Source organism: Dermacentor silvarum, chromosome 8 (assembly GCF_013339745.2).
Source record: "Dermacentor silvarum isolate Dsil-2018 chromosome 8, BIME_Dsil_1.4, whole genome shotgun sequence".
In the NCBI taxonomy this organism is placed as follows: Eukaryota; Metazoa; Arthropoda; class Arachnida; order Ixodida; family Ixodidae; genus Dermacentor; species Dermacentor silvarum.
The window spans coordinates 168,387,235-168,397,028 of record NC_051161.1 but is presented as its reverse complement, the minus strand read 5'-3'; the positions used below and the strand labels follow the sequence as shown (position 1 = coordinate 168,397,028).

Here is a 9,794-nt window from a genome sequence, read left to right as displayed (position 1 = left end):
TCGGTGAGAGAGAGCAACCAGCACCGAATGGCAAGCCCGCAGCCGCGCTACAACTTGCGCCGCAGGCGGGGACCACCGGGCGCTCCCGGTCCCGTTTGATGTCTCTGGCAAATAGCAAGGTGTCACGCGCAACGCGCAATGCGGGTGTTAACCTTATCTGTGCCGACTTTACCGCACAGATGGAGAATTACGAGCAATCCATGCGCCGCCGAGACGACTCGGCGGGCTGCCCTCCCTTCGGGGAGTCCCCACGCCACCAGAGGCAGCGCCAGGCCTCACCCCGGACGCCCGCAAGACCGCCGCCCCCCCTCATACACCACGACGCCGCTTCTCCAACGGCCCGTCGCCTCACCGTCCGACCTCTGGGCCCGCCGAGGCTCAATCGCCGGCCCCACGGGAGCCCGGCGAGAGGACCCCCAACCTACAGGGTCACAGCACCCGGGACGTGGCGACGTGGACGTCTCAAGACGGCGTGGACCCGCCGGCGGCCTACGTATCCGACCGGCCTTGGCGGCGGCAGGAGAGGGCTCGCACCGGCACGCCCCGCAGCGGCTGTTCCGGCTGTTCCAAGGCCGGACAGTCCGGGACATCGACCGGAGGGTGAGGGGCGCCTGCCTGCCGCTGCCTCTACGATGCTGTGCGGCTGTGGGGCCGTGCGGATCCACCAGAGCCACGACTGGGGGGCCCTACACCGGATACGAACGCGGGGTTCGCGCAACCCACCGCCACTGCAGCAGCGGCCGCCTAGCGGGGCAGCTCAGGCCATGCTGGCCCGAGCGGCCCGGGAGACCGAGTTCGCGGAGTGGTTGCTCCAGGTGGCGACCGGCCACCCAAGCGCCGCTGCTGGAGCAGCGCCTCAAGAAGAGCAGCCACCCGCGGGGCAGCCGGCCGCAGAGCCCCCGGCGGGCACAACGGCCGGGGATGCAGAGGCGGTGGGGGCCGTAGCGGCTGCAGCCGACGCCGGAGGAGAGGCGGAGGCGGAGGCGGTGGCCTCGGGGGTGGTGGTGGTGGTGGTGAATTCTTTATTTCGCCCAAAAAGAGGGTACCAGTCCAAGGACCGGTTGCGCTGGCTTAGAGGAGGTCAGCGGTGATCCATTGGGATTCCGCGGCCTCCACCGCACGCTGGATGAGCCGGCGTTGGTCTGCTGTCTCGGAGATACGCAGGAGGGACTCCCACGACTCTGGGGTGTTTGTTTTGTCTGTGTTGTAATGCGTACAAGTCCACGCCATGTGTATAAGAGTGGCCGGAGCTGAGCAGTGTTTGCACCTAGGCGTTATTTCTTGCGGAAAGATTTTACTGTATAAGAGGGGGTGTGGGAAGCTGCCTGTTTGTAGTTTGCGCCATTGGACGGCCTCGCGCCTTGTTAGATCACGCTGTGCGGAAGGATATATGCATCTTCCGAGTCGGTAGTACTGGAGGATGTCCGTGTAAGTGGTGAGTAGAGAATCGTGCGAGATAGTGGTGCCAGAGGAATCGGGGCGGTGGATCCTACACTCGGCTCGGCAGCTAAGATCTCGAGCAAGTGTATGCACCTGGACGTTTCCCCTGAGCGATTCATGGGCTGGAGCCCACAGGAGTAAGCGGGATGTGGAGGAGGGGGGAGTAGAATGCAGAATGTGTGATGCCGGGCGAGAGATACGGCTGGCATCGTAGGTTCGGATCGCCTGTTGAGAATCACTTATGACGACTTTGGTAATAGGATCAGTTAGCGCAAGCGCAATAACAACCTCCTCTGCTGCGGTGACTGTTTCTGCGTTGCGAATGCTTCAGGCTGTGTACCAGCTGCGGTGCGGGGCGAGGGCTGCCGCCACCATCGCTGGTTTCGAGGGGTGGTAAGAGGCGTCCGTATACGTGACATCTGGACGTCCGCTGAAGCGTTTCTCGAATTGTCGGGCACGATCGGCCCGTCTCTGGGCGTGGTGTTCCGGATGCACCCGTTTGGGAATGGGAGAGATGCGGAGATTTTGACGATATTCCGGTGTAAGATCAATATAATTGGGGGCCGCCCCCGTTGGTGAGATCCCAACTTGCAGCAGTACCGCGCGGCCAGCGTGTGTGAGTTACAACCGCTCGTATTGGGTGCTGAGGGTAGCTTCGATCAGTTCGCTCACGGTGTTGGAGATGCCGAGAGCCATAAGCTTGTGAGTAGCTGTTGACATGGGAAGACCCAGGGCCGTCTTGTATGCTTTTCGAAGTGACGCCTCTAGCCGTTCACTTTCGGCGCGGATGAGACGTAAGTAAGGTGCGGAGTAGGTGATGCGGGAGCAGATGAAGGCTTGGACGAGGCGCAGGAGGTTGCACTCTCGCATACCTCGGTGCTTGTTGGAGACTCGCTTGAGAAGACGTCCGATCTGTACCACCGACTGGTCGATGCGTTGGAGCGATATATTGTTGCTGCCGTTTGCCTGTAGGTGTATGCCCAGAATCCTGATGTGATCTGTACGAGGGATGGGGTTTTCTTGCACCTGGAGGTTGATCTCAGGAAGTATTTTTGGTGGGCGTCGTCCTGAGGACGGGATGATTATATACTCTGACTTAGTCGCCGAGCAGCTGAGGCCAACTGTATCCAGATAGCCTCCGACCCGATCGATGGCGGTCTGGAGAGTCTCTTCGATCTCGCCGTCAGTGCCGTGCGTGATCCAAAGAGTAAGATCGTCAGCATAAACGCTGTGGTGTAGGTGGGGAATGTCAGCCAGAAGCTTGGGCAGGCCTATCAGTGCAACGTTGAAAAGCAGCGGCGAGAGCACTAAGCCTTGCGGCGTGCCGCGGTTGCCAGGAGAGATGATGGAGGGATGTCCCGTGCCGACGCTGAGTTGTATCTTGCGGTCGGTCAGGAAGTCTCGGACATATGCATACGTGCGATGTCCGACGCCGAGAGTCTGGAGTTGTTGAAGAATCGCTTCATGGAGGATATTGTCGAAGGCCTTGGCAACATCGAGGCCGACGATTACTTTCGTGTCTAGTGTGCGACGCATGACTACCTGATGATGGAGAAGAAGCATTATGTCGGGGGCTGCTAAGTCAGGACGGAAACATAACATCGTGTCTGGTAGGAGGTGGTTGTCTTCGAGGTAGCGAAGAAGTCTGGACTGGATAACGTGTTCCATTAACTTCCCAACGCAGGATGTGATAGAGATGGGACGGAGGTTGGCCAAGGTTGGTGGTTTTCCCGGCTTGGGGATGAAGACTAGCTTGGCGCACTTCCATTCCTGCGGGATGGTACCGCTGGCCCAACACTCTTGACGGTAGTCGGTGAGGGGGTGAATAGAGGCGTCATCTAGATTCCTAAGCATCGTGTTAGAAATGCGGTCGGGGCCGGCCACAGAATTGGTCTTGAGGCGATTGAGTTCTGCACGGACCTCCGCTAAAGAGATCGGGGCGTCTAGGCCAGGGTTGGCCGAGCCCTGATAGGGGGAGGGTGGTTGCCGGTTCGGGGCGGATGTAGGTGTTAATGAGCTCTTGTTTGAGCTCATCTGGTGTCCCAGGATACTGATGGAAGATTCGCTCAAGCTGTTGGCGTGCTCGGAGATCGCCTCCGGCCGGGTCCATTAGATGTCGGAGCAGGTTCCGCGGGTTACGAGCGTTCGGAGTCTTGTTCATCTGGTCACAAATGTTGTGCCAGCCCTGGCGGGTGAGTTCTATTGCATAGTTCTCAATGTTCGTGTGGGCGCGCGCCAGCCGACGGCGGATATCGCGGTCCCATTTTCGAGTGGCGAGAAGAGCTTCGAGCGACTTCTTGCGCTCCCAGAGATGGGCGTAGTAACGGTCGCAGTGCGGGACTGTGTCCTCAACCTCGACGGTTTGTGTGGCGTCAGTCACTTGTTTGACGATTTCGGCTATGCTTGCTTTGATGTCGATAATGACGGGAGTTGTGGCCTGCTCTTTCCTGTGCATGCGAAAGGAGTCCCAGTTAATCACCTGAGTCGGCCGCATACGTTGCCTCGTGGGCTCTTGTATCACGATCTCGAGCATGAAGGGATCGCTTCCAAAATTTTCGTGAGTTTGACACCAAGTAGCTTTGACTCCGGAGCTCGTAAAGGCGACATCCGGCGTTGTATCTCGGTGTAGGCCCGAACCGAGTCTAGTGGGGTAGGATACGTCTGTGATGAGGGTGAGCTGGTGCGTATGCCAGTCATTCCAGAGGCGTCTGCCTTTAGCCGAGTCGTAGTGGTAGCCCCAAGCGCGGTGATGCGCGTTGAAGTCACCGATGATGAGGAGAGGCTGCCCTTGCGCTAGCTGCTGGGCTTTGAGGAAAAGGGGCCCGAAAACGTCTTTATGGGCCCGGGGAGGGCTGTAAACATTAAGCACAAACAGACTAGTGCGACGTTTGCACGAGGGTCGAGGTAATATTTCTAATGTAAGGAAGAAGAAGTGCCAGTTAGCCAGGTGCATCTCCGGTGTATGAAATACGACGAAGTGCCGGTCAGTCAGGGGCATCACCAGCGCTTTTACGCACGGGGCTTGTCCTGACTGCTCGCAGGGTTCTGACTGTCGCACCGAGTTCGACCTCTCAATCCTGTCAATAAACACCTTGACATTTGGTGGAGGTGCTGGGTACGACTCCATCAACGCTGGAACTTCGGAGCCGAACCCTTCAATCATCTCGGTCCGTGCCGGACGATCCAGCCCAGTCTTCCCGAACCATGCCTGATGATCCAGCCCAAGAAGCTGCAGTCACGGCACCAACCGTCATCTGTCCTGGCCTGCAGCGTCAGCGGGATCCTGCGATTTTTGTGGGTACCGGTGATCAGGACGTCGAGGACTACGTGTTCGGGAAAAGTAGGATCCACATTGTGTTGGAGGACAGTAAGATTACGTTTGACGAGAGTGGCTACTTGAGGCTTTACTCGTTCTGATAGGTATGTACTGAAACCGGCAAGTTGCGTGTTCTTGCCACCTTCTTGAAGGGCTATCAGTTCGGGGCGATCACTCGCGGTGAGGAACTATTGGAGCGGGCTCTTGGGCCTTGAGTATGTTCGCCTCGGCTTGTCGGTAATTCTCCCACTGCCGGCGCTTGACCGTATAGGGGATCCTGTAGATTTCCTTGCAGCGACTATCGCCCGTGAAATGTTCCTCCCCACACAGGCGACAGGTTGGTTTGCACGTGTGGTCGTTTGGCGGATTTCATAGCCCGCAGCCTCTGCATTTGGTCGTTGGGCTAGCGCAGACGTCGGCTCGATGACCGAGCTCGCCACAGTGATAACACACTTCGTACTTTTTCTTGAATAAGTTACATCTGTGTCGACTGTTGCAAAAGTAGACCCAGGTCGGCACTTGGGGCTGAGCGAACGTGATGAGTACTGCAGTGGTGTTCCCGAGCCGCCGAAAGTCCACTATGGCTGGGTTGCGGTTATCTTGCAATTCTGCGTGAATTGTATCTCGGTCCAGTCGAAGATCGACGCCACGAATTACACCGCGGCCCGAGCTATCGCCTGGAGCACAGTAGACGGAGACCTCATACTCCTTGTTGTCGATGGTGATCGCTTTGAGTCGTAGGACCTGTTCAGCTCTTTGGACGTCAGGGGTGCAGTACGCGAAGGTGTTCTGAATCAGGTTAGCTTTTATTAGGTCTTGGTGACGCACGGCGTCCCTGGTGAAGCGAGCAGCCATGCAGATAGCTTCCAGTAGTTGGTAGGTCGAGATCTTGGAGAGTAGCAGTCCGCCGCGTGGGCGCGCTATCAGCTTGAGGGCGTTGCTGGGTAAGCGAGGCTGGTTCGACGCTACAGAATTCTTGGCTAGTAAGCGTCCTCGCTGCCGAGGCGTTGGTTCAGCTGCCTTCTTCCTCGCAGGTGCACCCGAGGCCTGGCCTTAGTCGTTTTGGGGCGGTTGATCTGGTCCCACTTTGTCTCCCGGGAAATCGGGTACGGCGGGCCCTGGTGTTGTTCGCGCTACCCGTAGCTTGTTAACTTTAGTCAACCAATCACTGGCTGCTAATTCCTCCCGAGAAATTGGGATGCCCTCTGCGGCGACCGTCATGTTGAACTACGGCGTGCGGACTCGGTCGACGACGCGGCGCAGCTGGAGAACGCACAGCTGCGTCGCGGAGCTCCGTACTCTTCGGCGCGAGGCGGTAGGCCTAGCGAAGCATCCGGCGTCTTCGCAGGAGAATGTTGGCCTTAAAAAAGGTTACTGGTCGTCGTACGTACTTCTGGTTGATGTCTCTAGAATCCTCTCGTCGTTAGGAAGCCGGCGACATCGATGAACGTACGCTAGGCTCTCACTGTCCAGGGTGAAGCCAAGAAATCGGCGCAGCCCATCAGAATTGAGTCCGTCGACCGCGTTGCGGGGCGCGTCCCGAGACGCCTCGGGGGTGCCGAGCGACGACGCGGCACCGCTGGCCTTGGAGGCCGAATTGTGGGCCATGATCGCAGAATAAAAGCCGTCCACATCTCTCGCGTCCAAGGGCCTTCCTAAGGGGGGGGGGAGGATGTGGGGAGCACACGCTGCCACCTTCTCCCGCGGGCGCTCGCCCATCGCTGGCGCACGGAGCGCACGCGGCGGCAGCCGGGTGGACATCTCGTGCGCGCACAGCTGCGGGCGCCGGGCGGAAACGGGAGAAATGCACTTTGCCCTCTCCCGGTTCTCGCTCACCTCTCGCGACGCGCGTGCCGCGCGGGAAGAGAGAAAGTATCCGGCGGGTGAGGAGGACACTCCCCTCGCGGAAAGGTAAAAAGGCATAAAAGAGCGCGACCGAGAGACCCCCGTACTCTCTGACCTCGCTTCACCTACCTGCCCGTACGGATTTACCTGCTGAAAGCCGTGAAGGACCTCGTTTGCGTGACTACCACACGCGACGAGACAAGCCTATTTTATTACTTATTATACAGAGCGGACTTCCCTCTGCAAGTGTGTTTTATTGCCCACAGCAATAAACGTTGTTGAGTTGACTCGCTTGTTTCCTTATTCGCCCGAACCCTGCGTAGCTGCGATTACACGCGCCACGGGTTGGGGAAGACCCCCACAAGTTATATCGAGTATTATGGCCACACCTCCAGATGATGCGGCTGCATCCTCGCGATTCCTTCGGAAAGCAATATACTGACGGAGGAAGCTGCTGTTTCTAGAGTTAAGATGAGTTTCCTGGACACACAGCACTTTTGGATTAAATTTGTGTAAAAGTTCTTGAATGTCGTCTAGGTTGTGGAGTAGTCCCCTAACATTCCACTGAATTATTGTGTTCATGTTGGAAGGAAAGGTGCTGTGTGTTTTAGACGAGTACTTGGACTTATCCTACAGAGCCTTTTCAGGCCCTGTAATTGGAGTTTTCTCCTTTTTGAGGTGCTCGACAAAGCCTCGTCCCACCCTGGGCGCTCCATGCGCCTTCTCGCATGTGGTAGTGTCCATTACCTCATCAGGGGCTTTGGACACTCGCTCCAACGAGCGATGTGTACGTACAGGCTTCGTCTTTAAAGACAAAGCCTTTGCCCCCACCAGTGCGGAGGTTGATGGACCCTCCTTTGCCTCTGTGCGACCCTGGCTGCTGCCAAGGTTTGTAGAGGCCACTGGTGTGGCCGAGTTGAGGGACGGTAGGGCAGCCTTGGCTGCTCCCACCGTAGGGGCGGTTGCCCCAGCCGACGGCTCGCTGCATGCAGGCCGGGCTGGTGGCGGAAGCCAATGCGACCGTGACGCCTGACGTGTCGCATCAGCGTATGTAGTGTTGTGGAAAGGCGAGCACCTTTTGCGTGCTACCCTGAACGAGATGTTCTCACAGACCTTTATAGTTATTATTTCTTTTCATGTTTTCCAGCCTGGACAAAAGCGAGAATACGCCGGATGCTCGGAGTCACAATTTACACAGTGAGGCGTGGCCTCACAGGTATCTGAGGCATGGCCTTGCATTCCGCACTTGGCGCAGGTGAGTCGACCACGGCAACTCTGCAAACCGTGTCCGAACCTTTGGAACTGGTAGCATCGTCTCGGATTTGGGATGTAAGGTCGCACGTTCAGTTTGATGTAGCCTGTTAGGATCGTCTGGGGCAGAATGCTTGATGAAAATGTCAGAATGAGATGTTGTGTTGGTATTTCTTGATTGTCCCGCCTAATTTTTATGCGTTGCACATTGGTGACATTCTGGTCGCTCCAGCCTTCTAGAAGCTCGGTTTCAGTCAAGTCTAGCGGGTCTACGTCAGATACTACTCCACGTGAGGTATTCATGGTTCTATGTGGCGTAAGAGTTACCGGGTGCTGTCCGAGGGATTGAAGACTGGTGAGCTTTTGATATTGTTGGTGATCTTTAACCTCCAGCAGAAGGTCGCCGCGGGCCATTCTGGTGATCTTGTATCCAGGTCCAAGGTTTTCGGTCAGAGATTTCGCGACAAGAAATGGTGAAATTACTCGAGCTGATTTTTCGGTTTTCTCACTGTGGATCACGTGGAATCGCGGGAAAGTGTCAGTTGGTTTCATAAACATATACAAGGATTCATCGGTGCGCCCCCTCTTCTGAGGCTGGCGATCAAAACGGGGAAATGTAGGAGTTCCCATGTAATTGTGCTTTGTATTCGGCAGTAATGGCGGCCACCCACCACGGAGCCCAACTTGGGGACGCTGCAGTTCTTAATGTTTAAGACAGCATACGCCAACCGGACATCGCTACTATAACCGAATGTATTATGCCCATGGGAGGGCAGATACAGAAGGCTAACCCAAGCCGCCTATGAAAACGTGGAATTAACGGAAGAGAAGAGGAGACAGGACAGTAAAGAAAGGAAATAGGAAAGAAAAAAAGGTCAGAGAGGGGGATAGGAAAAGGCGACCAGCCGGTTTCCCCTGGGTGGGTCAGCCCAGGGGGAACCATGAATAAATAAGGCTAACTGAGTTTCGCATGAGTGATCTCTCGGGAAGCCGTGTTGGTTTGGGTGAAAGAATTTCGACATCGCTGCGTGCAGGCCGCGCTGGTGGCGGAAGCCAATGCGACCGTGACCCCTGACGTGTCACATCAGCGTATGTTGTGTTGCGGAAAGGCGAGCACCTTTTGCGTGCTTCCCTGAACGAGATGTTCTCACAGACCTTTATAGTTATTATTTCTTTTCCTCTTTTCCAACCTGGACAAGAGCGAGAATACGCCGGATGCTAGCAGTCACAATTTACACAGTGAGGCGTGGCCTCACAGCTATCTGAGGCATTGCCTTAAGACTTAAAGATTGACTTCAACCAAATAAGGAAATTTACTAGCCCGACGTTTCGGAACCGATTCGGCTCCTTCTTCAGGGGGTATTCTATTTCGTCTGTCTAGAACAGGTGCCCTGCCAAGTGTCTCCGCACCTGACGCTCTCTCCCCCTTCCTCTCCTTTGTTACGACGGACCTTCTAAAAGCGGCACACCGCCACCTCCGAAGAATATTTCCTGAAGAGGGAGCCGAATTGGTTCCGCAACGTCGGGCTAGTAAATTTCCTTATTTAGTTGGAGTCAATCTCTAAGTCTTAATCAATTTTCCCAACCAGACAGGTATTTCTGTCGAAATGTTTAGCTTCAAGGCATGGCCTGCACTCCTCACTTGGCGCAGGTGAGGTTAGCAACATTAGAACAGATGACGTGTTCCATGACTTTGGAGCATACGTGGTGAGGGAGATGGGACGGTAATCCCGTGGGGAAGACCGATCACCTTTCTTGAAGACTGCAATGACCTTCCCTATTTTCCAGTCTCTTGGAACTGTGCCTGTGTCAAGTGATTGCTGAAAAATGATACACAGGATGGAACTACACACATACTTCGTATTTTTTAACACTTTGCCATTGATTCCGTCTATGCCACAGGATGATGAGCACTTCAGGGAATCTATAACCTTAACGATGC

The 9,794-nt window shown here is 55.9% G+C and overlaps 1 pseudogene; it reads right to left on the bottom strand.

Moving 5' to 3' along the window:
* Positions 1–1,071: 1,071 nt before the first annotated feature.
* Positions 1,072–3,108, bottom strand: LOC119462572 (uncharacterized; annotated as a pseudogene).
* Positions 3,109–9,794: the final 6,686 nt, after the last annotated feature.